The sequence below is a fragment of the Lissotriton vulgaris genome, chromosome 3_1 (genome assembly GCF_964263255.1).
Source record: "Lissotriton vulgaris chromosome 3_1, aLisVul1.2, whole genome shotgun sequence".
Lineage (NCBI taxonomy): Eukaryota > Metazoa > Chordata > Amphibia > Caudata > Salamandridae > Lissotriton > Lissotriton vulgaris.
This window is the reverse complement of record NC_141689.1, coordinates 1,963,782,294-1,963,809,870: the sequence shown is the minus strand read 5'-3', so window position 1 is coordinate 1,963,809,870 and position 27,577 is coordinate 1,963,782,294.

Genomic DNA, 27,577 nt, shown 5'->3' with positions numbered 1-27,577 from the left:
ATTACTGACACTTCTAAACACAGTTCATAAAATATAGTTTTAATTACTTGAAATTAGAGCAGTTTCTTATATGCAACTGATGACACCAGTCTGTCTCAGTTTCAAATTCATTCACTTCTATGGAGCACAACTCCAACAGACTTCCTTCTTTTCCAAAACTAAGAGCAATGTGAACTAACTCTGATTCTGCACCAAATCACATCACTCCATTTCTTCAACCTTGTAATTAGAATGGTAACTATTGGTTGAGCCTTGGCCCTTTTTCCTGCTCCTCCCCATTACGATCTTGTGAAACTCTCGCAGGATCATAACATCTTGTGACAGGTGCAGAACTTTTCTATCTGGTCTCGTGAGCCTCTTGCAAGATTGCACATGGCCATGCAGCAAGTTTCACTCCCTGAATCTTGTGGACTACACTCATGAGAGTCTTGCGAGATCGCACCAAAATAGTAGATAATGCTACTATGTAGGGCAGAGTGTCCTCCCCGTGAGACCCATTTCTTACATGACAGGTGTGTGCAGTAGGGTGTGGGGAGAGACAAGCCACTATTGTACTACGGCTACAGGAGAAGATCCCTTCCCCTGAGCCAGAAGGGTAGAGAGGTGTTCCTAGAGGGGATACGTCCTCCTCAATTATTGGTCCACAATGGTATCCCACCTTGTATAGAGACAGTCAGTAACTATTCTCAACTCACAGGGCACCAACCGCTCATGCGCGGGGGAGGAAGCAATTCCTTTTTGTTAAAGAACCCTCACATACTCTAGTAGTGTCATATTGCATCATCAGGTTCACCCTGACTCCTAAAGGTCAGGGTGGGCTCGATCGTATTTCAGGGAGAACTTAAAAGAAATAGGCTAGGAGGTTTAAAGATTAAAACTACACCTCCCGATCCAGGTATCCCTTTATTAGCGTGGTAAAAATAAAATAAATGTAAATTGATACTTGTATAGCGCACTACTCACCTGCAAGGGTCTCAAGGCGCTTGTACGAATACCGCTGTGGAACCCATCCTGGCTTTCCCTGTGAGGCGTCCACTCCTGGGCACCCCCAAGGTGGAGGCCAGGCATCCTTAGCGTTGTTGGGTCCGTTGTGGAGGTTAAGCAAGCTATTGCCCAGAGTTGCAGAGTGGGACTCCATGATTGGAATAGGCACTGAGGCGAGAATTATCGAGTCCGTGGAATTTTGAGCCCAAGACCCGCCGAGGCGGGCAATTGAACCCTGGTCCCGGGCTAGACCTCTGCATCAGGATCTGCCGCTCTAACCATTGAAGAAGCGAAGTGGCAACCGTCTTGCACTCAGTAAACAAAATTCTAAATGGTTAACAATTCAACTATGCTGATACAAGAAATAGACTATGCGTGCAGCGGGATAAGAGCCTTTGCAGGCCTATTGTAAGTACAAACAAAAGATACCAGATGAGAATCTAGTTGTCCCGGTGCACTGCTGCCAGTCACTCAAATTGAGTGTACTAAATTAAACATTGATATCAATCAAATTTCAAAAGCATTATCATTATCATTCCAATTTAAGCAAAGAAACAATTTCAAACAGTAAAGCAGAAGTGATTCTTTTGAAAAAGTCTTTTATGCAAGTTCAAATAGTGCAAATTGCAGATCCAAAGGGTGAGATCCAAGAAAGTTCATGTTGAGTTTCAAATAATAAATCCCAATGCATTTCGGGCAAAAACAACACGCCCTTCGTCAGGGGATTCTGTACAAAATAACATGTACGTGTCAGACAATCGTTTTTATAATCGTATTTACAAAGGCAACAGGCAAAGTAACATAGAGTCAATAGCCCCGCGTTAAAGAAAAAGAAAAAGAAAAATACCTAGAGGTGATAGAGTTATAATAAGTTTAAAGGTTCGGAAACTTAAAGTAAAGAGAAGTGATTAGGTCATAGAAGAAGAAGTGAAAAGAAAGAGAAATGTGGAAAGTGCCAATTAGATTATGATACAATAGTGAAATGAAACGTGCATGAAAGGTTCAAAAAATGCAAATGAGTGCCAGACGTAATACTAGAAAGCAAACATGCGTGTTGTGACGACGTGAAAGTGAGGGTTGTGATGAAAGGTTGATAAATGCCGGAATTCTTACCAGGACACTCAACGTGATATAGAATCACATGGCGGACTGCTAAATCAATGTTAATCGTAGAGCTGTGAGGGAAACTGTGTTTTAGAAAGCTGAATAGCGTTGCAAGATTAGGCTATAAGTGAATGCATAAGGAGAAACTGCTTACCGGGTGAATAGCTTTAGTCACGAATGGTGAAGGAGGGATCAGGTCGATCTATGGGAAAAAATACGGGCTTAAGTATCGGATGGTATGTGGAAGGACTAGGAAATAAATAATAAAAGAACCTAAAGGTAAAACTCACCACCAGAGTCGATAAGCAGTGCTTAAGGGTTCCAAACGCTGAAAGCAACGTGTGAGATGCGGGAAGCGCGGAAGGCTAGCGTTCATAGATTCCAAGAGAAATAGAAAGAAGACTACGTAAGCGTGAGAAGGGGAAAGCAATAGCGGCCATATTGAGTTAGTATCGTGAACGGTGTAAAGAAATAGAAGGGGTATACATTTGATGCCACTGGAGGATGTTGCCAGCAATATAGTTACTATAATGCAAACATAAAACATACAAAATGCAGTATGAATTCACTCTGAAACAGTTTGGCTTCCATCATATTAAGCCAGAATAGAAAACAACACAGGAAGCTATTCAACAATGATAAGAAAAAGTTACAAAAGGTTCAGTGTAACTGTATTCATCATAAGTACAATGGATGGTAAATAATGTAGATGGTAAAGTATGTAATTACAGGAAACAAGCCAATTCAAATTTGTCATTGAGACCTTTTGGTGTAAAGATTTGCATAAACCAGATCCAATGGCTTTCACGTTGTGATAATAATTTACTGTTATCACGATCCGGACGCTGTTCAATTATCTCAAGAACACCACATTTGAGTTGTGAAATATTGTGTCTGAGTGTACACCAATGTTGAGCCAAAGGGGAACTGATGGTGTTAGTTTGAATATGACTCTTGTGTTCAGTAATTCGAGTACATAAAGCTCTCTCAGTTTTTCCTACATAAAAGAGGTCACATGGACATGTTATAAAGTAGACTAGATGTTGACTGGTACAGGTAGCATTGAAATTAAGGTGGATGGGTTTTCCAGATCTTGGGTGGTGTATCGTTTTACCTGCAATAATATTGTTACAGTTGGAACATTTCATACAGGTCATCATGCCTCTGAAGGATTTGGTGGGTGTGGCAGATTTGGCTGGTGCGTTAAGAATCTCTTTTAAATTACGTGCTCGTTTGTAGGCAAACATAGGTGGTTCAGCAAACATGTCTTTGAAATCGGGTTCAAGCTGTAAAAGTGACCATCTGTTAAGTATAATAGTTTTTATTTGTTTGGAACAGGTAGAGAATGTTGATACATAGACCTCTCTACTAGAGGAGGTTGGTTTATGCTTCTATATCATCAAGTCTGTACGTTTGAAAACACTGGCTCTATTCGCTGCTTCTTCGATGATTGTTGTGGGGTAACCTCTTTCTTCGTATTTGTGTTTACACTGATCAATCATCTGCAGACCAGTTTGCTCATTGGAGTGGATACGTTTGATACGTAAAAATTGTGAAAATGGTAGGTGACGCTTTAGTGGCCAAGGGTGAAAGCTATGATACAGTAAAGCATTGTTGCGATCTGTTTTCTTAGTGTACAGGGTGGTTTCAATCTGACCTTTTTTGAGCGTGACCATTACATCCAAAAAGGATATGTGATCGGATTCAATCTGATGGGTGAACTGAATGCGTGGGTTGATGTTGTTGAGAGTTTGGTTAGAATCAACCAGAATGTTTTGTGCACCTTGCCAGATGATGAAAATATCATCTATGTATCGTTTGAATACTAAAAAATGTTTACACCAAGTTGGATCAGTCAAGATGTTTTCAGTTTCAAATTTCATCATATATGTATTAGCGTAGCTGGGGGCTCCAGAAAAGCCCATGGAGGTACCATTGGACTGCAGGTAAAATCGGTCTTTCCATTGGAAGTAGCTGTGAAATAGGCAATAGTGGAAAATTTCCAGCAAGAATATCCGATTGGCATTTATAGGGTCATTGTTGAGTAATGCCCATTCAATGGCTTCAATGCCCTCCATGTGGGGGATGGAAGTGTACAGCGACACAACGTCGACTGTGCAGAGCCATATTTCGGTTTCAGTTGGTATTTGAATGCTGTCTAGGATGTTTAGAAAATGAGTGGTATCTTGTATGTAGGTAGGACTAGATTGTACAATTGGTTGCAAGAAAGTGTCTAAGTATCGTCCAAGTGAGTCATGAAGAGAGCCACATCCAGATACTATTCGTCGCAATGGAGGGTTGCTGAGGGATTTATGAATTTTGGGTAAGATGTATAGTGATGGTCTGCGGGGAAATTTGGTGAAAAGGAAGTCTTTCGTTTTCTGATTGATCCATTTCATGTCCAAAGCTTTAGTCAGTAGAATGTCAAGGATTCTCAAAAATTTGTTGGTGGGGTCAGTCAGTAATGGAAGATAGGTGGAGGTGTCTTCTAGCATTTCTTCTATTTTCGAGTCATATTGATGTTGATCCATGATTACAAGAGCGCCACCTTTATCTGCTCGAGTGAAATGAAGAGTGGATTCACATTGTAGAGACCGTAAAGCATCTTTCTCTCTTTTAGACAGATTCGAGTGGGGATTCAAAGAATAGGATATCTTGTTCAGATCTTGTTTGACTAGGGCCTCAAAAAGATCAATGGTCTTGTGTGAGATGGGAGATACGAACGTGCTCTTAGGCCTGAATTCCTGATACTCACTCGATACTGAGGTGGGTTGGGTGTTCTCAATGGTGGAAAAAAAGTGACGTAATCTAAGTTTTCTGGTAAACTTAAATAATTCAATGTGAGGGTCAAGAGATCTAGCTGTGTTGGTGGGTACAAATGAGCAACCTTTGTTGAGTACTTGTAATTGAGTAGTGGTCAATTTACGAGAGGAGATATTCACAACTAGTGTTTCTTTTTTCTGGTCGGTTTTCCTGTATCTGTGACCTCGACGGGTTTTTGCGGGATATTTCCTGAGGGTGGTTCGTTTGAGGTTGGACTGATGGACAAAAAAGCCTTAGAAGATGTGAGACTCTCAGTGTTGGGGTCGCTCGTGGATGGTAACGAAACAGGTGGGCGGGCTATTTGAGTGTCTGTGACTGAGACTAAACTTTCTTCTGATGAGGCGGTTCCTGTTTTTTTCTGCCATGTTTTTTTTTGTGCGTAAACTTCAGCCCATGAGTAGACCTCATCAAGTTTATAGTCAATCGTGTCACGACGGAATTTTCTGATTTTCCGTTCGTGAAGATCTTTGGCATAATTATCTAGTCGTGAATTGATATCTTCGAGAGTTGTTCACCATGGTTCTGCTTCCATTCGTGAGGATAAGGTTGCTTGTAGCTCCTTAATTTCAGTCTCTAGACCAGTGAGTACTTGAGACAATTCTTCAACTATGAGGAGGATCAGATCAAGCGAGCACTTATTAAGGATGGAATACCATCTTTCCATGAATTTTTTATTCATTTTAAACAGCATGGGTTTGATAGCTAGTCGTAGTCCTCGAGGGATCCTGCTGAATCTATGGTATTGGATGAGCGTCGTGGCGTGCAGACGTTGATTACTTTCACGTCGCATTAAATATTCTAATTGTTTAAGTTGTTGCTGGACTGGGCCTGAGGTGACATCAAACTTTCTAACTTCTTTAATGAGTCCGTAAATGTCTGTTGCCTCTGCTGGAGTATAAGCTTTAGTTTGAGCTTTATTATCTGTGAGGTGTGCTATGTCTTCAAATGATGCCATGATGTTGAATAGTGACACTAGAGTGGTGCAAAAATTGTTGCCGGAGGAGAGTTGAGAACAAAAGAAGCGAAGTGGCACCCGTCTTGCACTCAGTAAACAAAATTCTAAATGGTTAACAATTCAACTATGCTGATACAAGAAATAGACTATGCCTGCAGCGGGATAAGAGGCTCTGCAGGCCTATTGTAAGTACAAACAAAAGTTACCAGATGAGAATCTAGTTGTCCCGGTGCACTGCTGCCAGTCACTCAAATTTATTGTACTAAATTAAACATTGATATTAATCAAATTTCAAAAGCATTATCATTATCATTCCAATTTAAGCAAAGAAACAATTTCAAACAGTAAAGCAGAAGTGATCCTTTTGAAAAAGTCTTTTATGCAAGTTCAAATAGTGTAAATTGCAGATCCAAAGGGTGAGATCCAAGAAAGTTCATGTTGAGTTTCAAATAATAAATCCCAATGCATTTCGGGCAAAAACAACATGCCCTTCGTCAGGGGCTTCTGTACAAAATAACATGTACGTGTCAGACAATCGTTTTTATAATCGTATTTACAAAGGCAACAGGCAAAGTTACATAGAGTCAATAGCCCCGCGTTAAAGAAAAAGAAAAAGAAAAATACCTAGAGGTGATAGAGTTATAATAAGTTTAAAGGTTCGGAAACTTAAAGTAAAGAGAAGTGATTAGGTCATAGAAGAAGAAGTGAAAAGAAAGAGAAACGTGGAAAGTGCCGATTAGATTATGATACAATAGTGAAAGGAAACGTGCATGAAAGGTTCAAAAAATGCCAATGAGTACCAGACGTAATACTAGAAAGCAAAGATGCGTGTTGTGACGACGTGAAAGTGAGGGTTGTGATGAAAGGTTGATAAATGCCGGAATTCTTACCAGGACACTCAACGTGATATAGAATCACATGGCGGACTGCTAAATCAATGTTAATCATAGAGCTGTGAGGGAAACTGGGTTTTAGAAAGCTGAATAGCGTTGCAAGATTAGGCTATAATGTGACCTAATCACTTCTCTTTACTTTAAGTTTCCGAACCTTTAAACTTATTATAACTTTATCACCTCTAGGTATTTTTCTTTTTCTTTTTCTTTAACGCGGGGCTATTGACTCTATGTAACTTTGCCTGTTGCCTTTGTAAATACGATTATAAAAACGATTGTCTGACACGTACATGTTATTTTGTACAGATTCCCCTGACGAAGGCCCCTGACGAAGGGCGTGTTGTTTTTGCCCGAAATGCATTGGGATTTATTATTTGAAACTCAACATGAACTTTCTTGGATCTCACCCTTTGGATCTGCAATTTGCACTATTTGAACTTGCATAAAAGATTTTTTCAAAAGGATCACTTCTGCTTTACTGTTTGAAATTGTTTCTTTGCCTAAATTGGAATGATAATGATAATGCTTTTGAAATTTGATTGATATCACTGTTTAATTTAGTACACACAATTTGAGTGACTGGCAGCAGTGCACCGGGACAACTAGATTCTCATCTGGTATCTTTTGTTTGCTCTAACCATTGAGCCACACTTCTCCACATAGTGGTCATAGGGGTTATTAAAAATAAAAAGATTGGGTCATAAGGAGGTAATAGTCGTAGGAGAGATTAGCCTCTCCACACTACCCTCTTTCACAAATGACAGGTGTGCATATTAGAGAGTGTTGAGGGACTGCCCTCTCCACTAAGACCTTTCTCTCAGATGACAGATGTGCATAGAATTGTTTGTGGAGAGATACCCCCCCCTCCACTGAGACCTCTGTCTCAGATGATGTGTAAGTGTGTACTAGGGTGTGGGGAGGGACCGGCCTCTGCTTTCAGGCCCCCTCTCTCAGATGATGGGTAGGTGTAGGAGGGTGTGGGGAGGGACTGGCCTCTCTTTTAAAATTCCTCTCTCAGATGATGGATGTGCATAGTATGATGGGGAGAGGGACAGGCTTCTTCTTTCAGACCTCTCTCTCAGATTACAGGTGTGTGTAGTAGGGTTTTGGGAGGGACTGGCCTCTCCACTTAGTCCCTCTCTCTCAGATGTTGGGTGTGCATAATATGGTTTGTGGAAAGACTGGCCTCTTTCTTACATGAGAGGTATGCGTAGTAAGGTGTCTGCAGGGACTGTCCTCTCTTTCCACACCTCTCTCAGATAACAGGAGTGTGTAGTGTACATAGATTGCCCTCTCCTTCCAGACCTCTTGCTCAGATGATTTGGTTGCGTAGTAGGGTGCACGGAGAAATGGCCTATCCGATAAGTCTTCTTTCTCAGATGACAGGTGTATGTATTAGGGTGTGTACATGGACTTACTGGCCTCTTCTGTCAGACCTCTGTCTCAGATGACAGATGTGCGTAGTTGGCTGTCTGGGGAAATACTGGCCTGTCCACTGAAACCTCTCTTTTGGATTACATTTGTGCATAATATGATATGTCAAATGGCAGCACTCCATGCTAACACCCCGCTCTCTTATAATGGGTGTGCATAATAGGATGTGGGAAGAGGCTATACTCTACTCTCAGCTTTTACAAAGCCAATGCACGTAATAGTATACTCTGATAAACACCATCTCCAGTAAAACTCCTTCCTACAGTAACAAGCATGCCTATTAGAGTGTATTCAAAGATCACCCACTCTTTCCTACTTTTCAAGATCCTGCAATAGTAACTTTTATTTAAAAATAAGATTTAACCATCCAATCATCACATCACTTACCTCTTACTCACTTCTTCTCTAAAACCTCGAGGGTCCCACAAGATTATAAATATGAGTTAAAAACAATAAACCTTTATTTCCTTCACATTAGTTATCTCTTAGACACCGCCTCTCTAAATCTAGTCTGACATCATGCTTTTCTGCTTCCTTCTAATAGGGCTGTTATACTTCATTTTCACAACACCTCCAATTTTTCACAGTAAACAGTAATGGCAGCTATCTAATTTTTAACATTCCAACAACCAGCCAATCAGAGCACTTGCTCTCGCGGTACTCACAGGTGCATCCTGCTCCTGTGAGAGTATGAAGGCTCAGAGGAAAAACAGGCCTCTCGAAAAATGACAGCGCTCCATTTTGGATTTTGCTCTCTCGCGGGTGACTCGTGGAACGCTTGTTATTGGGTTCAACAGGACCCAGGCACAAAAGTGTCCATCTTGACTTACATGTCTAAAAATGACATCTTTTTACACATTGACTTTTTACATGCTTTACAGTTACATGACAACATACTCAGAGAGTGTACTGCTTGCAAACACATTTCTTTGTCAGCATTTTATCACGACACTTGCAAATTCTGTCCAAGAACACTGAGCACACTGCACATGCATTTTGTTGTCCATTTGGAGATAGCTCTAAACGGAAAGATCAATAAAAGCATCGCATTGCACCTCTGACAGGCTTGTATTAAACTGCCTCTGAGCCAAGTTCCTCAGGAGGAGCATTTTGATGGATTATCCTGGAACGTTCGCCCGTGACTTAGTTGGATACTCTGCTGACTCCAATCCCTATCCTGGAAAGGACGATGGCCTGTTCTTCACCAGACTGGCTTTCTGATCCATCACACACAGGTAATAGGGAGTTAGGTTTGCTTCAGGTGATCTGGCAGAACACACTCTCACTTTGATCTCTATAGAACAAGAAGTGTTAGATAGGAGTATCAGTATGACATATATTCATATAATCACTGGTAAGTTATTATGGTTGAATTATTCATCTTCTTTGCCGTTCTTGTAATGCTGGTAATGCTGGTAACAATGCTTTATTTCCTTCTGCTAATAATTGCAGCTCATGTTTTTTACACAAGAATACAATTGCTTCAATAAATGTTTGAAATGCCAATTCATGTATTTCCTGTGGCACGCTTTGGGCCTGCCCAAGTAACATCTGTTGCCACGATTTCCTTCAGGGTCATGTTCTGAGGTTGCAGACACCATCTGGTACCCTGTCAGGTTAGGGGTCGAGGTAGCACATTCTGAGGTAGTCAGGATTTGGGCCAAAAATATTCTGATTGAATGAGTGGACATAGTCCCCTTATTTTGATGATTATGTTGTCAGGAATCACAGTTCTACTTAATTAATAGGAACCATATGACATGGCGCCACGAACATTATAGGTCAGGTACTTTTTAAATGGGTCTCCTGAGTATTTCTTATGAGTCTCTAACAAAAGAGAGGGACCCAAATAATCCCAAGGGACTGGGTACTGAAAGACAAACTGTCAGAAAAATGTCCCTTTGGATGAACTTATATGCTGACCACAATTCAGAACTCAACGTGTATGCAAGCTAATAATTTCAATACCACAAACTAGAAGCAGAAAATGATAAACATAATATAGTCATACAAAAAATGTACATTTTATTTTGGTAGGTTAAAAACAATATATAAACATCATAAAACATATATATATATATATATATATATATATATATATATATATATATATATATATATATATATATATATATATATATATGCGCAGATGCAGCTCTCTCCTCAAAGCCGCGCAGCAGCCGCCGCAACAGAGCCAAGAAAGAAAGCCACGCCACTCCAACGTCCGTTATGGGCTAAAACGATTTTATTGCGTTCAAGGCCACCAGATCTTACGCGTTTCGGGCGTCCGCCCTTGTTCACAGATCAAATGTCAGTAAGTTCATAATGGCTTAAATACACAAAGTTTTTCCCGGGCATTTTTTTCACCATCACGTGATAAAGTGACATAAAAGACACACTACCAAACTAAGGCTGAGGCAGTCTTTCCTCTGAATTGGTGCCACGTTAAAACAATAAACAAATATAATAACAGCATGAATGCGCTATTTACATCTCAATCTATATACAATGTACAATTCATTTTTTTGATTAAAAAAATAAATAAATATATGTAGTCTATAACAATATATATACATTATAAAAAACATGTAAGTTGGGACAATGTGCAAACAACGCAATATTGTGAGTTGTTGATAGTTCAATAACTAATAACTGAATGGCAAAGTATATACAAGCAAGATTATAATGATGAATCAATAAATCTTGATGCCAAGTTGATACAGCAAAATAGTCCCAAAGTATGCAGACAATAAGTCTGTCCAATTTAATATCAGCATAAATGCTTATTGTATAGATTGTGATGAATTGTGTGTATCGTGGTCACCACAAAACATCGTAAAATACGAAGGAGTTGAAGGGCTGCCTCCAATCACGCCCCATCAGTCTGTGTCCGAAATCGAACGTGCTTCAAGTGTTTAAGGAAATGTGCGTACCTCCTACAGGGATAAAAAAGGTAAAAAAGGGGAAAAGAAGTTTTTTTTTTTTGTGACAATGAATTTCATAGTTTTTTTCTTTTGTTTATTCATGGTAACCATAGTAGGAGTCAAAGCTCCTGACCACTATACACCATGGAAGCCATGATGAAATAAGATTAATTCAGTGAAAGTAAAGTAATACAGAAACTAAGAAAACAGAGAAGTCAGATCTTGGCATAATGACTGACATACAGAATAAATTAACCAGCAAAAAAAGCCATTATAGGAACACATGTAGATCTTCCGTGGTGTTAAGACCGTTTGGAAAGCGACTGTCTAGTTCAAGAATGAACTGGGATTCCAGTCGCCTCAGCATGAGATCCCTATCACCCCCTCTAGTTGATTTTGGTACTGAGGCTATGACAAAGTATGTTAAGCAGTCAAGATTATTCTGGTGGATGGTTTTGAAGTGGCGGGCCACGGGATAGCTGCTATCGTTGTTAACGATTGCGCGTAAATGTTGGAGAATTCTGACATGCACCTGCTTACCTGTACTCCCCACGTATCTGAGGCCACAGGTGCATGTCAGAACATACACTGCAAAATCTGTTTTGCAGTTGTGTTTCCCTTTGATTTCCACAGGGTCAGGTCTAAAGGGTGTAGAGTATTGGGTGGTGTTAATCCCAAATTTGCATGCTCTACAATTAGAACACCGTGTGAAACCCGGCCTGGTCATCCAGTTATTCTGTTTGATTAACTCAGGAAAATCACGACTCAATTGGGTTCTCATACTGGGACCTTTTCTATAGGTAATGATGGGTCTATCCACTATTTTGGGGGCCAGTACTAGATCAGTTTTTAAGGCTGGCCATCTTTGATTAATAATAGATCTAATTTTGCGTTCCTGTTTGTTAAAGGTCAGAATCAATCTAGGTGGACCATTACTCGATTCTGTGTTGGCTTCAAGATTTGATTCTGAGGTGGATAAAAGTGAATCCCTGGGTCTACAGTTAGCTTTCGCTATGGATTGCCTAAGTATTGATTCTTTGTATCCCCTTTCCCTAAATCTGTCAAGGGCTTCAGTAGCACAGAGTTGAAAGTCCTCATCACTACTGCAAATTCGTTTAAGCCTAAGCAGTTCTCCGAAGGGGATATTATCGATGACATGACGGGGGTGGGAGCTGCTGGCGTGAAGTGTGCTGTTGCCAGCAGTACTTTTACGATGCAGTTTGGTACACAGTTTAGAATTTTTCACAAACACTTTAACATCAAGAAATTCCACCTCTGAGTTGTCAATATGTGATGTAAAATGTAAATTCTCATTGTTGTTGTTGATCAATTGAATAAACCTTTCCGCATCAGTTCTCTCCCCCCTCCAAATTATAAAAACATCATCGATAAAACGCAACCAATGCAATACATTGTTGGACATGACCTCACTGAAGTTGACCTTTAGTACCTGCTCCTCCCACCAGCCAACGTGCAAGCACGCATAGCTGGGGGAAAAGCAGGCACCCATAGCCACTCCTCTTTGTTGTAAATATAATTCCTTGCCAAACATAAAATAGTTATGATGCAAACACCAATTGGTCAATTCTATTAACATTTTGTTATGAGTATAACAATTAATAGGTCTGGTTCCCAGAAAATGTTCAAGTGCTCTAAGCCCAGCTCGGTGATTGATGCTGGTATAGAGTGACTCTATATCTAGGGTGATTAGTAGTAAATCATCACTCCAGGGAACGTTGTTGATTCTGTTGAGAAAGTGACCAGTATCCCTGATGTAGGAGGGTAATGTTTGCACTAAGTTTTGGAGGAAATAGTCAATGTATTCACCAATGTGTTCGGCTAAACTGGAGATTGCAGAAATTATCGGCCTCCCAGGGACTGGGCTCACCATCTTGTGCACTTTAGGCAACAAGTACAGTTTAGGCAGTACAGGATTATCAACATCCAGAAAGTTAAACTCATCTTTAGAGAGCATATTTTCCCTCTTCCATTTAAACAACAACTTTTTGAGACTTTCCTTTGATTCTATATACGATTTCATGTTTGACTTGCTGTAACAGGATCCATCCTCTAATTGTCGCAGCGCCTCGGCAACATAATCTTTCTGTGGCCAAATGACCACGTTACCGCCTTTGTCTGCCATGGTCACTATAATACTCTGATCTTTACTAAGCTTATTAATTAGTGTGGTATAAGCTAGTTCTTGAGTACTCCTGTATCTTTTCTTATGTTTGACTTTATGATACAGTCCTTTAAGATCTTCAATGACCATGTCATGAAAAGTATCTATAGAGTCACGAGGCATAACTGGCATAAAAGTAGACTTTGGTTTGAACGGACTTAGGTTCATTCCTACCTGAGATATTTCTGCTGTTCGAAGCTCTTCTTGAGTCGATGTTGCTTCGGCTGCAGGTGTGTCATTCATAGCCAGTTGATGCAATGTCAATAAAGTTCTTGTTTCTCCTGCCGGAATGCTAAGAGTGTTTGTTGCAGTTCCAGATTGTTTGGGAGGGTTGGTTTTGTTACCTTCCTTTATTTCAAAAAATTTCATGAGCTTTAGTTTTCGAATGTAGAGAAAGATATCCACACGTGTTTTTGTGTAACTGAAGTCTGACACCGGACAATAACTAAGCCCCAAACTTAAGAGTTGATTTTCAGCCTCAGTTAATGCAACGGTGGATAAATTAATGATAGTGTTCTTTACTGTTTGTTTTTTCGCCAGTACTGCTTCCTTTGTTTTTTTGGAGATTTTTTGTTTTTGTTTTTTGCGGCGTTCTCTCCGTCGTTTGTTACGTCTTGTTTTGTTGCTTTGTTCTGGGATTGCTGTTTCCGATTTCTGGGCCTCAGCGTTTGTATCCTGTCCGAGCGTAAAAAATCAACCTCCTCTCCTAAATTTAGGACAGCCATTTCTGTTGAATCCAATTGCTCACTTCTGTTCTCCCAAGATGAGCCGCTGCTGAGGGATTCATTGTCGCTACTTTCCAAGGTTGTGCCCAACCCGGCTGAGGTGGAAGCAGCCGCTGGTGTTTCTATGGAGGATGCAGGTTTCTTAGCTGACTGTTGTGCCAATTTCGTTTTTTTGGCATTTTCATATTTTTTTGCGAATGTAAATATTCGCCCCTGGGCGTAGTCCTCCTTATCACGGGCAAACTTATAGATTTTGCGATTTTTGATTTTTTCCTCTTGCTGCTTGAGACGCTCATCAATTTCTTTGCGTAGTCTATCAACCAAATCATTGGGTTCAAAGGTGGCGAGCAATTCGTTGATGGATTCGATTTCTTTCATTATGGCATCCCTATCAATTACAGCATATTTGACCAGTAGCTGTATTAATCTGCTGGATGAGTCTAGGTTGATTTGTCCCCACTCCTTTAACATCTCCGGGTTGGGATTTTCGTAACTCGGAGCCAGCAGAATGCGCAGGCCACGGGGGACCCGCCCTTCCTCCAGATATTTTGAGAGTGATTTGTGTTCCCACCACTTGGTGAGTTCTTGCCGCATACATTTCTCCAACCGTTTCATGGCCGCCCTGATTTTATCCTCATCAGTATTGTCGTTGTTGGTCGTAGCGGGTTTATTGACTCCCTTTTGCTTATTAGTTGTAATAGGGAGATTGGAGTACAGCATATCTGCCGCCGCTTCTCTGTCTTTTAAAGTTTCCGCTGACATATTAGCGGTGTCTTGAAATAACGCAAAATACCCGCAGTCAAGTGTCGAACGTTATCGGTTTCCGATCACTGACCGCGCAAACCCAAGGACTCCTCCCCTCCGTTTGTTTGCTATATATACACAAACCTGAAGGGACAGTACACAAGGAAAATTATCCCAGTTAAAAGAAGAAAATACACACGTTTTCTAAATAGTTGAATTCTACTCCAGGTTGTATGTTTTAAATTCACAATCACAGGAGCTTCTTTGTTCAATTACTCAGTGTATTTTCACTTAAATGCATCGACGCGTTTCGGTTATGGCAAATGATTCCAGGCCAAAAACCTTCCTCAGGATTAAAACTAACAGTGTCCCATTAAAGACAAAGTATCTGAAAATAAAAATACACAATATAAAAAATACATCACATGACTGGATTAAGAAATCTTTTTTCAAAAACAGTACTGCTTCTAAATACACATCAAAGCTACTACATACATTACTCATTCTTAACATTCAGCTGTGGTCTATTCAAACACGGAAAAACTTAATGTTTAGTGCACATAGTTATCACTAAATCTCCCACAACCAATTAATGTCGCGGAACTTCTCCAGGGTCGAAAAGCAGATTTTTATGATTCACCAAAAACACATTTAATAGTGTGTAATCCACATCTGTCTAAACGCATCCAGAGAAATACTAACTTCAAGAGGATTGCGAAGATGATAGCTTGACCATAATCAAATTAATGAAGATATGATTTATGTCAGCCTATTTAACACGAGTGTAAAACCTCCATGGATATATTTCACCATTACAGGTTATGTTAAAAAGGTCTATGGTATATTTACCTTTTAAAATCAAAGAATTGACCAAATCCACGATGCTGCTATAAATCAGCCATTTCCAGCTATTTCCTAAGAAAATGAGCCACAATTAGTGATTGTCAGACCTATCGTAGGCTCAAAAAAACATCTTTGCTATCACATTCTGAATCTGTTGCCAAATAAATTCGACAACTTGCTCCATACATATTATAGCGCATTCTCTCTAATCCATATTATAATACATTCTCTCCAATATTCATCCTTAGATTAAATTATTAGCAAGTCTACAAATATGTAGTTACTGAAGGGCTATCACCACCTGTCTGTTGATTTGAAATTCTCTTTGGGAGAATAATTCATCTCAGAACTGCTAGAGCTAGTTAATAAAACCGCAGTATAAAGACGCCCGACAGAAGCCTACTATTCTTATATTTACCTCCAAATTCTATCCGTATGCGTGTAAATATACACTGCACCTCGTGTTCGCTTAAAGGATTTACGAGCCGTCAAAGTAGAGGCAGGGAGAATCCTCCTGTTCTCAAGGCAGCCAGACCGCCTGTAGTCTAAGAACAATTACAAGGAAACACCGGGTCAGACAGAATGCGCCTATATTCTTGGCATTTAATCTCCAAAACCTGTAAGAGCAACATCGTACCTGCTGAATGAAACTCCAAACGACAACGTGGGGTCCTGCGTCCTCAACACTGCGCTATCGACTGGCTGGTGGAGGGTCATATTTATATCAGAAAATAAATGTAAGCGCGCGCAATATTTTGCATTCAGACTGAGATGTTACCGGTTCGGAAAAAACACTTCCGGTATGTAGTCCAACACGGAAGATGCAATAGAAGACAGACTAGTTATTCTGTCACCGAATGATTCAATGAGATTATTATTGATCGCCAGTTCTTTATTTCACGCAAAAAGCACTATAATATGCTTGTGGCATTATTCCCATATTAAAGTGCACTGATGAACAATATTAATAAATCCGTATACCGAATTTATCCAAACATCAAATATTTCGCAGTTATCGAAAATAATTTAATTTATTTCACATTTATCGAAGATAATTTTATTTTAGTTAGCATTATATTGAAAAAGGATATCAGTCATTATTCATATGATGTAACTACATCACAGGACCTGATTCAAAATGGCGCTTGAACTGCAAGAGATAACTCAACTCGTTGTTGAGATGATTGGTGTGACTAATGGTCTATTTTCTTGTGTATACTCTACATTTGGCATAATAAGTATTTCCAAACATAGGATCAGTTTATCAGGATCCCAAGAGAACTTCATAAACCTTTATGCATTTCCGTATAGTTTGATATTGTGCCTAGATCTTTCAGTTTCAAATGGTATTCCTATTTTATATATCCATATATTTCTAAAACATCAAAACAAGCAATATCAAAACATTATTTCATTGAACATATATTGATTGCTCTATATACATACATATTATATATTCTGAGAAATGCATTGTCATAATATTCATAATTATTAGCTGTCTCAAATGGCATCCTATTTAGCATATCAGAACATATATTATACATCAACAATATATTTAACATGGTAGCATCACAATATTCATATCAGTTCTTGAATCAGACTAACAAAGGCATTTAAACATTTCATAGTGTGACCTATTAGTATTTTAAGAACATATAAACATTTCATTATATGATTATTGGGCATTTTATTATACAGATCTCTATGTCTTTATTCTCATTACTTGGACACTAGGTATTATAAAGACTTCTATATCTATGTATTAATTTCTACAGACATGGGTAGTTAGATAGGTCTGATAAGACGCTCCCATTCCTATTTAGAATTCAGACCTTTTCTAACTGTGTTGAGGAACGAAATGTACCATTGTTCACGTGCTTTATGTTTTAATAGCATGTTTCCTCCTCTTTCCCCAATAACAATTTTTTCGAGGATAAACCAAGAGAAATCATTTTCTCCATGGCCCACCTCGATAAAATGTTCAACTAAGGGTGCGGTTACTTTTCTTGTTTTTATTGCTGAACTATGTTCCTGAAATCTTGTCCTAGCTTCTCTGCCAGTCTCTCCAACATAACCCAGGCCGCACGGGCATTGCAATAAATATACTATATTTTTGCTTTTACAGTTCGTGAAACTTTTAGCTTTCAAAACATGGTTATTATAATTGATCTCCTTTATCTGTAAGCATTGGGGGCAAACATTACATGTCCCGCACTTATAGTTTCCCACTACTACAGTGTTATCCAGGCTTCTTTGACAGGGATGTGATTCTTCTCTATATGTATGTACTAAGAGATCTCTTAGATTTCTATTCTTTTTAAAGGCAAATAAAGGTTTCTCAAGTTTGGTAGATTCATCATGGTTGAGAATGTGCCAATTCTTATTAACCGCATTTTTAATTTGGTTACTAAGGTTAGAGAATTGACTTACAAATACCACCTTCTTCAGGGGTTCTTTATGTTTCTCTTCTTTGCCTTTAACTAATGCATCACGATCATAAAATCTGGCCCTTTTTACAGAATGTGTGAGGAGTCTTTTCGGATAGCCCCTATCTTTGAATTTATTTTTCAAGATTTCAGAATGTCTGTAAAAATCATCAAGACTCGAACAATTCCTCCTGAGTCGTAAGAACTGACTAAAGGGAATACTTTCTCTTTGGGACCTAGGGTGGAAACTCGAGAAATGTAGAAGGGTATTCTTGGCTGTAGGTTTAGTAAACAATTCAACCTCCAAGAAGCCTCCCACATCCTTTATGGTGATATCCAAGAAATCAACCCTGGACGTACTATAAGAAGATGTGAATCTTAGGTTTGAATCACCAAGGTTTAGCCAGCTGAGGAATTCCTCCAATAGGTCCATGGAGCCTTCCCAAACAAAAAAAATGTCATCAATGTAGCGGTACCAGCCCGCTACATTTTCGAAAAAAGGCGCTACCTCATTGTAAATGTGTTTGGCCTCAAAAGCTCCAACATAAAGGCATGCCAGACTAGGGGCACAGGTAGCCCCCATGCTGGTCCCTTTTAGTTGTTTCAAAAGATCTTCCTTGAACAAGAAAATGTTGTTCATAAGAATAAGTCCTATGCATTTCACAATGAATTCCTTGTGTGCTTCTCTGAGATCTTGAGATTCCAAAGGTCGTCAATCACTCTCACTTTATCTAACTGAGGAATATTTGTTTAAAGAGACTCAATGTCTAGTGTCACCAGACACTGAGTCTCTCCGCAAAACTCCCTACCCTCAATGAGTGATATCATATGGGCAGAGTCCCTAACATAGGACTTAAGATCACAGACCATTGGTTTTAAAAATTGGTCGACATATTTACTAATAGGTTCAAGGAGAGAATCTATGCTACTCACTATCGGTCTCATAGGGGGGTCAGAAAGATCTTTATGGACCTTGGGAAGACCATATATAGCTGGGATCCTAGGGTCAGTATTGTTTAAAAATCTAAATTCATCTTCACATATCCAATTGTTCTCTTTTGCTTCATTAAGGAGAGCTATGCAGACCTTAGATATCTTGGAGATACTACTAGCTTGAACTCTTGTATAGTTTTCCTTAACATCAAGAAGTTTGTACATTCTTTTGTCATAATCATTGGTATTGAAAATAACAATGCCTCCTCCCTTATCCACCGGTTTAATGGTAAGGTATTTGTCATCTTTCAGAGAGTTTAGGGCAGATCTTTCTTGCATGCTGATGTTATGAGCCTTGGGTCTTTTGGCTTTACCTATTATATTGTGGATATCACTCTCCACTGCAGTCTCAAAAACTTCTATGTTCTTATTTACCATAGACAGCGTAGGGGTGAATGTTGACTTGGGTTTAAGGCCTGAGATGTTTGTTCGTTCTCTAGGTTCCCTATCTTCAAAAAATCTTCTCAACCTAACTTTCCTAAAGAAGGAGCGCATATCTTTTTCTAACTGGAATTGGTTAACCTGAGTACAGGGTACAAAGCTAAGGCCCTTACTGAGAACAAGCATTTCTGTCTCATTGAGTGTCTTATTGGATAAATTAATTACAGGTATTCGGCCGGTCTCCAATAGCGTTTGCTTCTCGTACTCATGTATTCCTGTTGTTGAGGAGGGCCCCGGTTGTATTGTCCCCTCCCCGAATTCCCATTGTAGCGCTGTCACCTCTTTGGGCGGGATCCTAAAAAAGGCCCTTGGTCTTTGGGATAGTTTCTTCCTCCCTGTTCCTCTCTTTGCAAGCCCTCATCCTCACTGCTGGAACCAGAAGATTCTGAGAAGGTGACCTGTTTTCTGCCTCCTCTATTGTATATTTGCTTGTTTTGTGGTCTATCCCAATAAGGTTCATTTTTTTGTTGGTAATAATTTTCTTGGAGAAAATGATAGACTTTTTCAACAGAGAATTTTTCTATATCTTTTTTCAATTTATTAGTCTTCTTATTGATAAGGTATTCGCTATATCCTTCCACATCTCTATTAATATCTTCCAGTTTCTTTTTAGCTTCTTCAAGGGCAGGGCAGTTCTTTAATTCGGTTTCTAATTTGTCAATAGCCTCTTTTTCTAATATAATCAAACCTTGGGCAGTTTCAATAATAAGAAGCATCCAATCTCTGCTGCATCTATTGGATATCATCGTCCAGGTATCTAGGAATTTTTTATTTTCACAAAAAAGGCCAGGCTCATTCCGAACCTGTAACCCTATTGGGATGATACCAGATTTAATATATTCACATAGGAAGTCTGCATGGGCTTCAGTGCGTATCAGTTTCTTTTTTAGATTGAGGAGCTTCCCCCAATAATCACCTTTACCAGTGACTACTGTGATTTTGTTTCCATTTTTAGTGCTGATAATTCTATTAAGTTGGTCTTCGCTGAACCCAAAGGTTCTAAACTGATCCATTTAATTTTGATGTCTTACTGACAAATAGAGAGAAACTCTCCAGCCACTAGGACTGTGCTCAATATCTCTAACAAAAGAGAAGGACCTAAATAATCTAAAGGGACTGGGTACCGAAAGACAAACTGTCAGAAAAATTTCCCTTTGGATGAACTTATATGCTGACCACAATTCAGAACTCAACGTGCATTCAAGCTAATAATTTCAACACCACAAACTAGAAGCAGAAAATGATAAACATAATACAGTCATACAAAAAATGTACATTTTATTTTGGTAGGTTAAAAACAATATATAAACATCATAAAACATATATATACACACAAACCTAAAGGGACAGTACACAAGGAAAATTATCCCAGTTAAAAGAGGAAAATACACAATTTTTCTAAATAGTTGAATTCTACTCCAGGTTGTACGTTTTAAATTCACAATCACAGGAGCTTCTTTGTTCAATTACTCAGTGTATTTTCACTTAAATGCATCGACGCGTTTCGGTTATGGCAAATGATTCCAGGCCAAAAACCTTCCTCAGGATTAAAACTAACAGTGTCCCATTAAAGACAAAGTATCTGAAAATAAAAATACACAATATAAAAAATACATCATATGACTGCATTAAGAAATCTTTTTTCAAAAACAGTACTGCTTCTAAATACACATCAAAGCTACTACATACATTACTCATTCTTAACATTCAGCTGTGGTCTATTCAAACACGGAAAAACGTAATGTTTAGTGCACATAGTTATCACTAAATCTCCCACAACCAATTAATGTCGCCGAACTTCTCCAGGGTCGGAAAAGCAGATTTTTATGACTCACCAAAAACACATTTAATAGTGTGAAATCCACATCTGCCTAAACGCATCCAGAGAAATACTAACTTCAAGAGGATTGCGAAGATGATAGCTTGACCATAATCAAATTAATAAAGATATGATTTATGTCAGCCTATTTAACACAAGTGAAAAACCTCCATGGATATATTTCACCATTACAGGGTATGTTAAAAAGGTCTATGGTATATTTACCTTTTAAAACCAAAGGATTGACCAAATCCACGATGCTGCTATAAATCAGCCATTTTCAGCTATTTCCTAAGAAAATGAGCCACAATTAGTGATTGTCAGACCTATCGTAGGCTCAAAAAAACATCTTCGCTACCACATTCTGAATCTGTTGCCAAATAAATTCGACAACTTGCTCCATACATATTATAGCGCATTCTCTCTAATCCATATTATAATACATTCTCTCCAATATTCATCCTTAGATTAAATTATTAGCAAGTCTACAAATATGTAGTTACTTGAAGGGCTATCACCACCTGTCTGTTGATTTGTATTCTCTTTGGGAGAATAATTAATCTCAGAACTGCTAGAGCTAGTTAATAAAACCGCAGTATAAAGACGCCCGACAGAAGCCTACTATTCTAATATTTACCTCCAAATTCTATCCGTATGCGTGTAAATATACACTGCACCTCGTGTTCGCTTAAAGGATTTACGAGCCGTCAAAGTGGAGACAGGGAGAATCCTCCTGTACTCAAGGCAGCCAGACCGCCTGCAGTCTAAGAACAATTACAAGGAAACACCGGGTCAGACAGAAATGCGCCTATATTCTTGGCATTTAATCTCCAAAACCCGTAAGAGCAACATCGTACCTGCTGAATGAAACTCCAAACGACAACGTGGGGTCCTGCGTCCTCAACACCGCGCTATCGACTGGCTGGTGGAGGGTCATATTTATATCAGAAAATAAATGTAAGCGCGCACAATATTTTGCATTCAGACTGAGATGTTACCGGTTCGGAAAAAACACTTCCGGTATGTAGTCCCATACGGAAGATGTAATAGAAGACGGACTAGTTATTCTGTCACCGAATGATTCAATGAGATTATTATTGATCGCCAGTTCTTTATTTCACGCAAAAAGCACTATAATATGCTTGTGGCATTATTCCCATATTAAAGTGCACTGATGAACAATATTGATAAATCCGTATACCGAATTTATCCAAACATCAAATATTTTGCATTTATCGAAAATAATTTAATTTAATTCACATTTATCGAAGATAATTTTATTTTAGTTAGCATTATATTGAAAAAGGATATCAGGCATTATTCATATGATGTAACTACATCACAGGACCTGATTCAAAATGGCGCTTGAACTGCAAGAGATAACTCAACTCGTTGTTGAGACGATTGGTGTGACTAATGGTCTATTTTCTTGTGTATACTCTACATTTGGCATAATAAGTATTTCCAAACATAGGATCAGTTTATCAGGATCCCAAGAGAACTTCATAAACCTTTATGCATTTCCGTATAGTTTGATATTGTGCCTAGATCTTTCAGTTTCAAATGGTATTCCTATTTTATATATCCATATATTTCTAAAACATCAAAACAAGCAATATCAAAACAACATTTCATTGAACATATATTGATTGCTCTATATACATACATATTATATATTCTGAGAAATGCATTGTCATAATATTCATAATCATTAGCTGTCTCAAATGGCATCCTATTTAGCATATCAGAACATACATTATACATCAACAATATATGTAACATGGTAGCATCACAATATTCATATCAGTTCTTGAATCAGACTAACAAAGGCATATAAACATTTCATAGTGTGACTGATTAGTATTTTAAGAACATGTCTTTATTTTCATTACTTGGACACTAGGTATTATAAAGACTTCTATATCTATGTTTTCATTTCTACAGACATGGGTAGTTAGATAGGTCTGATAAGACGCTCCCATTCCTCTTTAGAATTCAGACCTTTTCTAACTGTGTTGAGGAAGGAAATGTACCATTGTTCACGTGCTTTACGTTTTAATAGCATGCTTCCTCCTCTTTTCCCAATAACAATTTTTTGTTGGGATCCTGATAAACTGATCCTATGTTTGGAAATACTTATTATGCCAAATGTAGAGTATACACAAGAAAATAGACCATTAGTCACACCAATCGTCTCAACAACGAGTTGAGTTATCTCTTGCAGTTCAAGCGCCATTTTGAATCAGGTCCTGTGATGTAGTTACATCATATGAATAATGCCTGATATCTTTTTTCAATATAATGCTAACTAAAATGAAATTTATTAATATTGTTCATCAGTGCACTTTAATATGGGAATAATGCCACAAGCATATTATAGTGCTTTTTGCGTGAAATAAAGAACTGGCGATCAATAATAATCTCATTGAATCATTCGGTGACAGAATAACTAGTCCGTCTTCTATTGCATCTTCCGTGTTGGACTACATACCGGAAGTGTTTTTTCTGAACCAGTAACATCTCAGTCTGAATGCAAAATATTGCGCGCGCTTACTTTTATTTTCTGATATAAATATGACCCTCCACCAGCCAGCGCGGTGTTGAGGACGCAGGACCCCACGTTGTCGTTTGGAGTTTCATTCAGCAGGTACGATGTTGCTCTTACGGGTTTTGGAGATTAAATGCCAAGAATGTAGGCGCATTTCTGTCTGACCCGGTGTTTCCTTGTAATTGTTCTTAGACTGCAGGCGGTCTGGCTGCCTTGAGAACAGGAGGATTTTCCCTGTCTCCACTTTGACGGCTAGTAAATCCTTTAAGCGAACACAAGGTGCAGTGTATATTTACACGCATACGGATAGAATTTGGAGGTAAATATTAGAATAGTAGGCTTCTGTCGGGCGTCTTTATACTGCGGTTTTATTAACTAGCTCTAGCAGTTCTGAGATTAATTATTCTCCCAAAGAGAATACAAATCAACAGACAGGTGGTGATAGCCCTTCAAGTAACTACATATTTGTAGACTTGCTAATAATTTAATCTAAGGATGAATATTGGAGAGAATGTATTATAATATGGATTAGAGAGAATGCGCTATAATATGTATGGAGCAAGTTGTCGAATTTCTTTGGCAACAGATTCAGAATGTGATAGCGAAGATGTTTTTTTGAGCCTAGGATAGGTCTGACAATCACTAATTGTGGCTCATTTTCTTAGGAAATAGCTGAAAATGGCTGATTTATAGCAGCATCGTGGATTTGGTCAATTCTTTGATTTTAAAAGGTAAATATACCATAGACCTTTTTAACATACCCTGTAATGGTGAAATATATCCATGGAGGTTTTACTCTCGTGTTAAATAGGCTGACATAAATCATATCTTCCTTAATTTGATTATGGTCAAGCTATCATCTTCGCAATCCTCTTGAAGTTAGTATTTCTCTGGATGCGTTTAGGCAGATGTGGATACACACTATTAAATTTGTTTTTGGTGAGTCATAAAAATCTGCTTTTCCGACCCTGGAGAAATCCGCGACATTAATTGGTTGTGGGAGATTTAGTGATAACTATGTGCACTAAACATTAAGTTTTTCCGTGTTTGAATAGACCACAGCTGAATGTTAAGAATGAGTAATGTATGTAGTAGCTTTGATGTGTATTCAGAAGCAGTACTGTTTTTGAAAAAAGATTTCTTAATGCAGTCATGTGATGTATTTTTTATATTGTGTATTTTTATTTTCAGATACTTTGTCTTTAATAGGACACTGTTAGTTTTAATCCTGAGGAAAGTTTTTGGCCTGGAATCATTTGCCATAACCGAAACGCGTCGATGCATTTAAGTGAAAATACACTGAGTAATTGAACAAAGAAGCTCCTGTGATTGTGAATTTAAAATGTACAACCTGGAGTAGAATTCAACTATTTAGAAAACTTGTGTATTTTCCTCTTTTGACTGGGATAATTTTCCTTGTGTACTGTCCCTTCCGGTTTGTGTGTATATATACATGTTTTATGATGTTTATATATTGTTTTTAACCTACCAAAATAAAATGTACATTTTTTGCATGACTGTATTATGTTTATCATTTTCTGCTTCTAGTTTGTGGTATTGAAATTATTAGCTTGCATGCATGTTGAGTTCTGAATTGTGGTCAGCATATAAGTTCATCCAAAGGGAAATTTTTCTGACAGTTTATTTCTTATGAGTGCCAAAATCCCCTAGTCACCTTATATGGAGACATCTGTGGTGTTAGCGAAGAATCCTCCTCAGCTAAATAGGGATCCCCTATTTTTGTCTGTAAGTTGTGCAAATTTGAACCTTTACTAAGGATCACCCCACTATAGTATTTCCCTTCTCTAAATTCTGCTAATTAAATATGGCAAATGCAGTACCAGTGGTCATTCCAGTAAATTGCAGACATACAGTAACATAGATGTTCTCCTTCAAGGGGAGATGTTATCTTTGTGGTAGAGGCCCACAAAGCATATACAACATAGGCATTCTATTCATGGGTCACTTTTCTTGTCGTATAGGCCACTAGGCAAAGATTTCATACATGAACAGCAGCTGTAATACCAGGCCAATACAAGATTTAGAAATAACATTATCATTTCAGGAACATAAAAATTGGTTCCAAGGCACCCTGCCACATCCATTAAACAATGTACGACTGGGTCCCATCAGTAATGATGGGGCAGCATGGGCAGTGCAAGCTGGCTACACACCATATCCAGCATTAGGACCACTCACTGTAGTAGATCTTCATGCTCCTTATAGAGGTCTATTTAAATTAAATAGACATTTAACACAGTTCTTCATGCAAACAATAACATTAACCCAAGTGAGAGCTGTTCAAACTGTATGGTAACATTCAGCAATGCCTGCAATTAGTCTAGTAACTATTAATGCAATTATGGGTAAGATTCCCACCAAATGGATGGAAATTTCATTCTGGACATCCCCAGAAAACAATCTGCCAGAAAGGGACTAGAACCCCCGCACTGGCTCCCTATCGAAAAACATATTAGCTTTAAGTCACTTTGCATGGTACCCAAGTTGAGGTTCTGTAAAATCTGCCTTGTCCTGTTATATTATGGTTCCATCACGATTTTGGTGATGTTGTACCGTATTTAGCAAGTACGGCTAATATGGAGTGAATTTGTCATGTTAACTAGCAAGTTCATTACGTATTCAGAGACTTTGTCTCGAATATGGGTTCCATTTTGTTTGTGCCTCCATTTTGGTGTTGCCCTCACGTAGGCCCATGGAAGTAACCAAACGAACAAAGTTGCATGGGCTTCGTTGTTCATGTACTTAATAACTAAGCCTTTTCTTGACTCTAAGGTGCATTGTAAGGAACTGACCTCTTTATCTGAAACTGACCCTTTGTGAGGCCAATTTCCTTAGTTGATCCTTGTCTGAGATTGCGAGTCAAAGTTCAGGACATCGTGGACTTTTAGCTTTTCTACACATGCCTTATCTTGCTCGTTATCTATCATTGTTTCCTTTTTATGTTCCTTCGTTATATGCATTGTGCTTTCAATTATGGGTTTGTCCGGCTTTTGGTAATTGAATTTGGGACATCCTAATAATTAACTTGTGGGTTGGTACAATGTAAGTGAGCCTTTTTGGAATGTGATAATGTATAGAAACGTTTTTCTTTTGGTCAGAATTTGCTGCAGTGGGTATCCATTTGTAATGTGAATATTGTGTATAAATACTGAAGTCTTGCTCTACAAAATTGAGCAGTATCTTGAGTTGTACACCGTGTTGTGTTGCTGGGATTACTGCTACTAGCTGCAGCTAATAAATTTGATCTCTGACGCCACCTAGAAGTATTCCGTGTCTCTGTTTGCCAAGACAGGAGAACCCGAAGACTTTTGGCGTGTCCCTGGCGCCGCTGGGTTCTAAAAACCCAGTTCTTCAAAGTCACTCTATCTTCCCTAACCATCACGATTAAAAACAATGTTCAGCTGTAACTCTCCCAGTAGACACCTTCGATCTTCGCTTCAAATGCAACTGGTGGTATCAAGCACCAAAAAGAGGAAATGTGGGGACAGAGCAATTTCGGTGGCAACTAGCAAACTCTGGAACTCCCTTCCTCTCACCTTTAGGGCCATTCCACTTCTTTTACCATTCAGAAAGGCTCTTAAGACCTACTTTTTTGGGGCCTAGCATCTATCAAATCTTCAGCACTTTGATGCCTCGGGGTGATTGTTGCGCTTTACAAATTGTAAATCAAATCAAATCAAATCACAAAAAACAAATCAGCTTAAAGCAGTATTTCCCC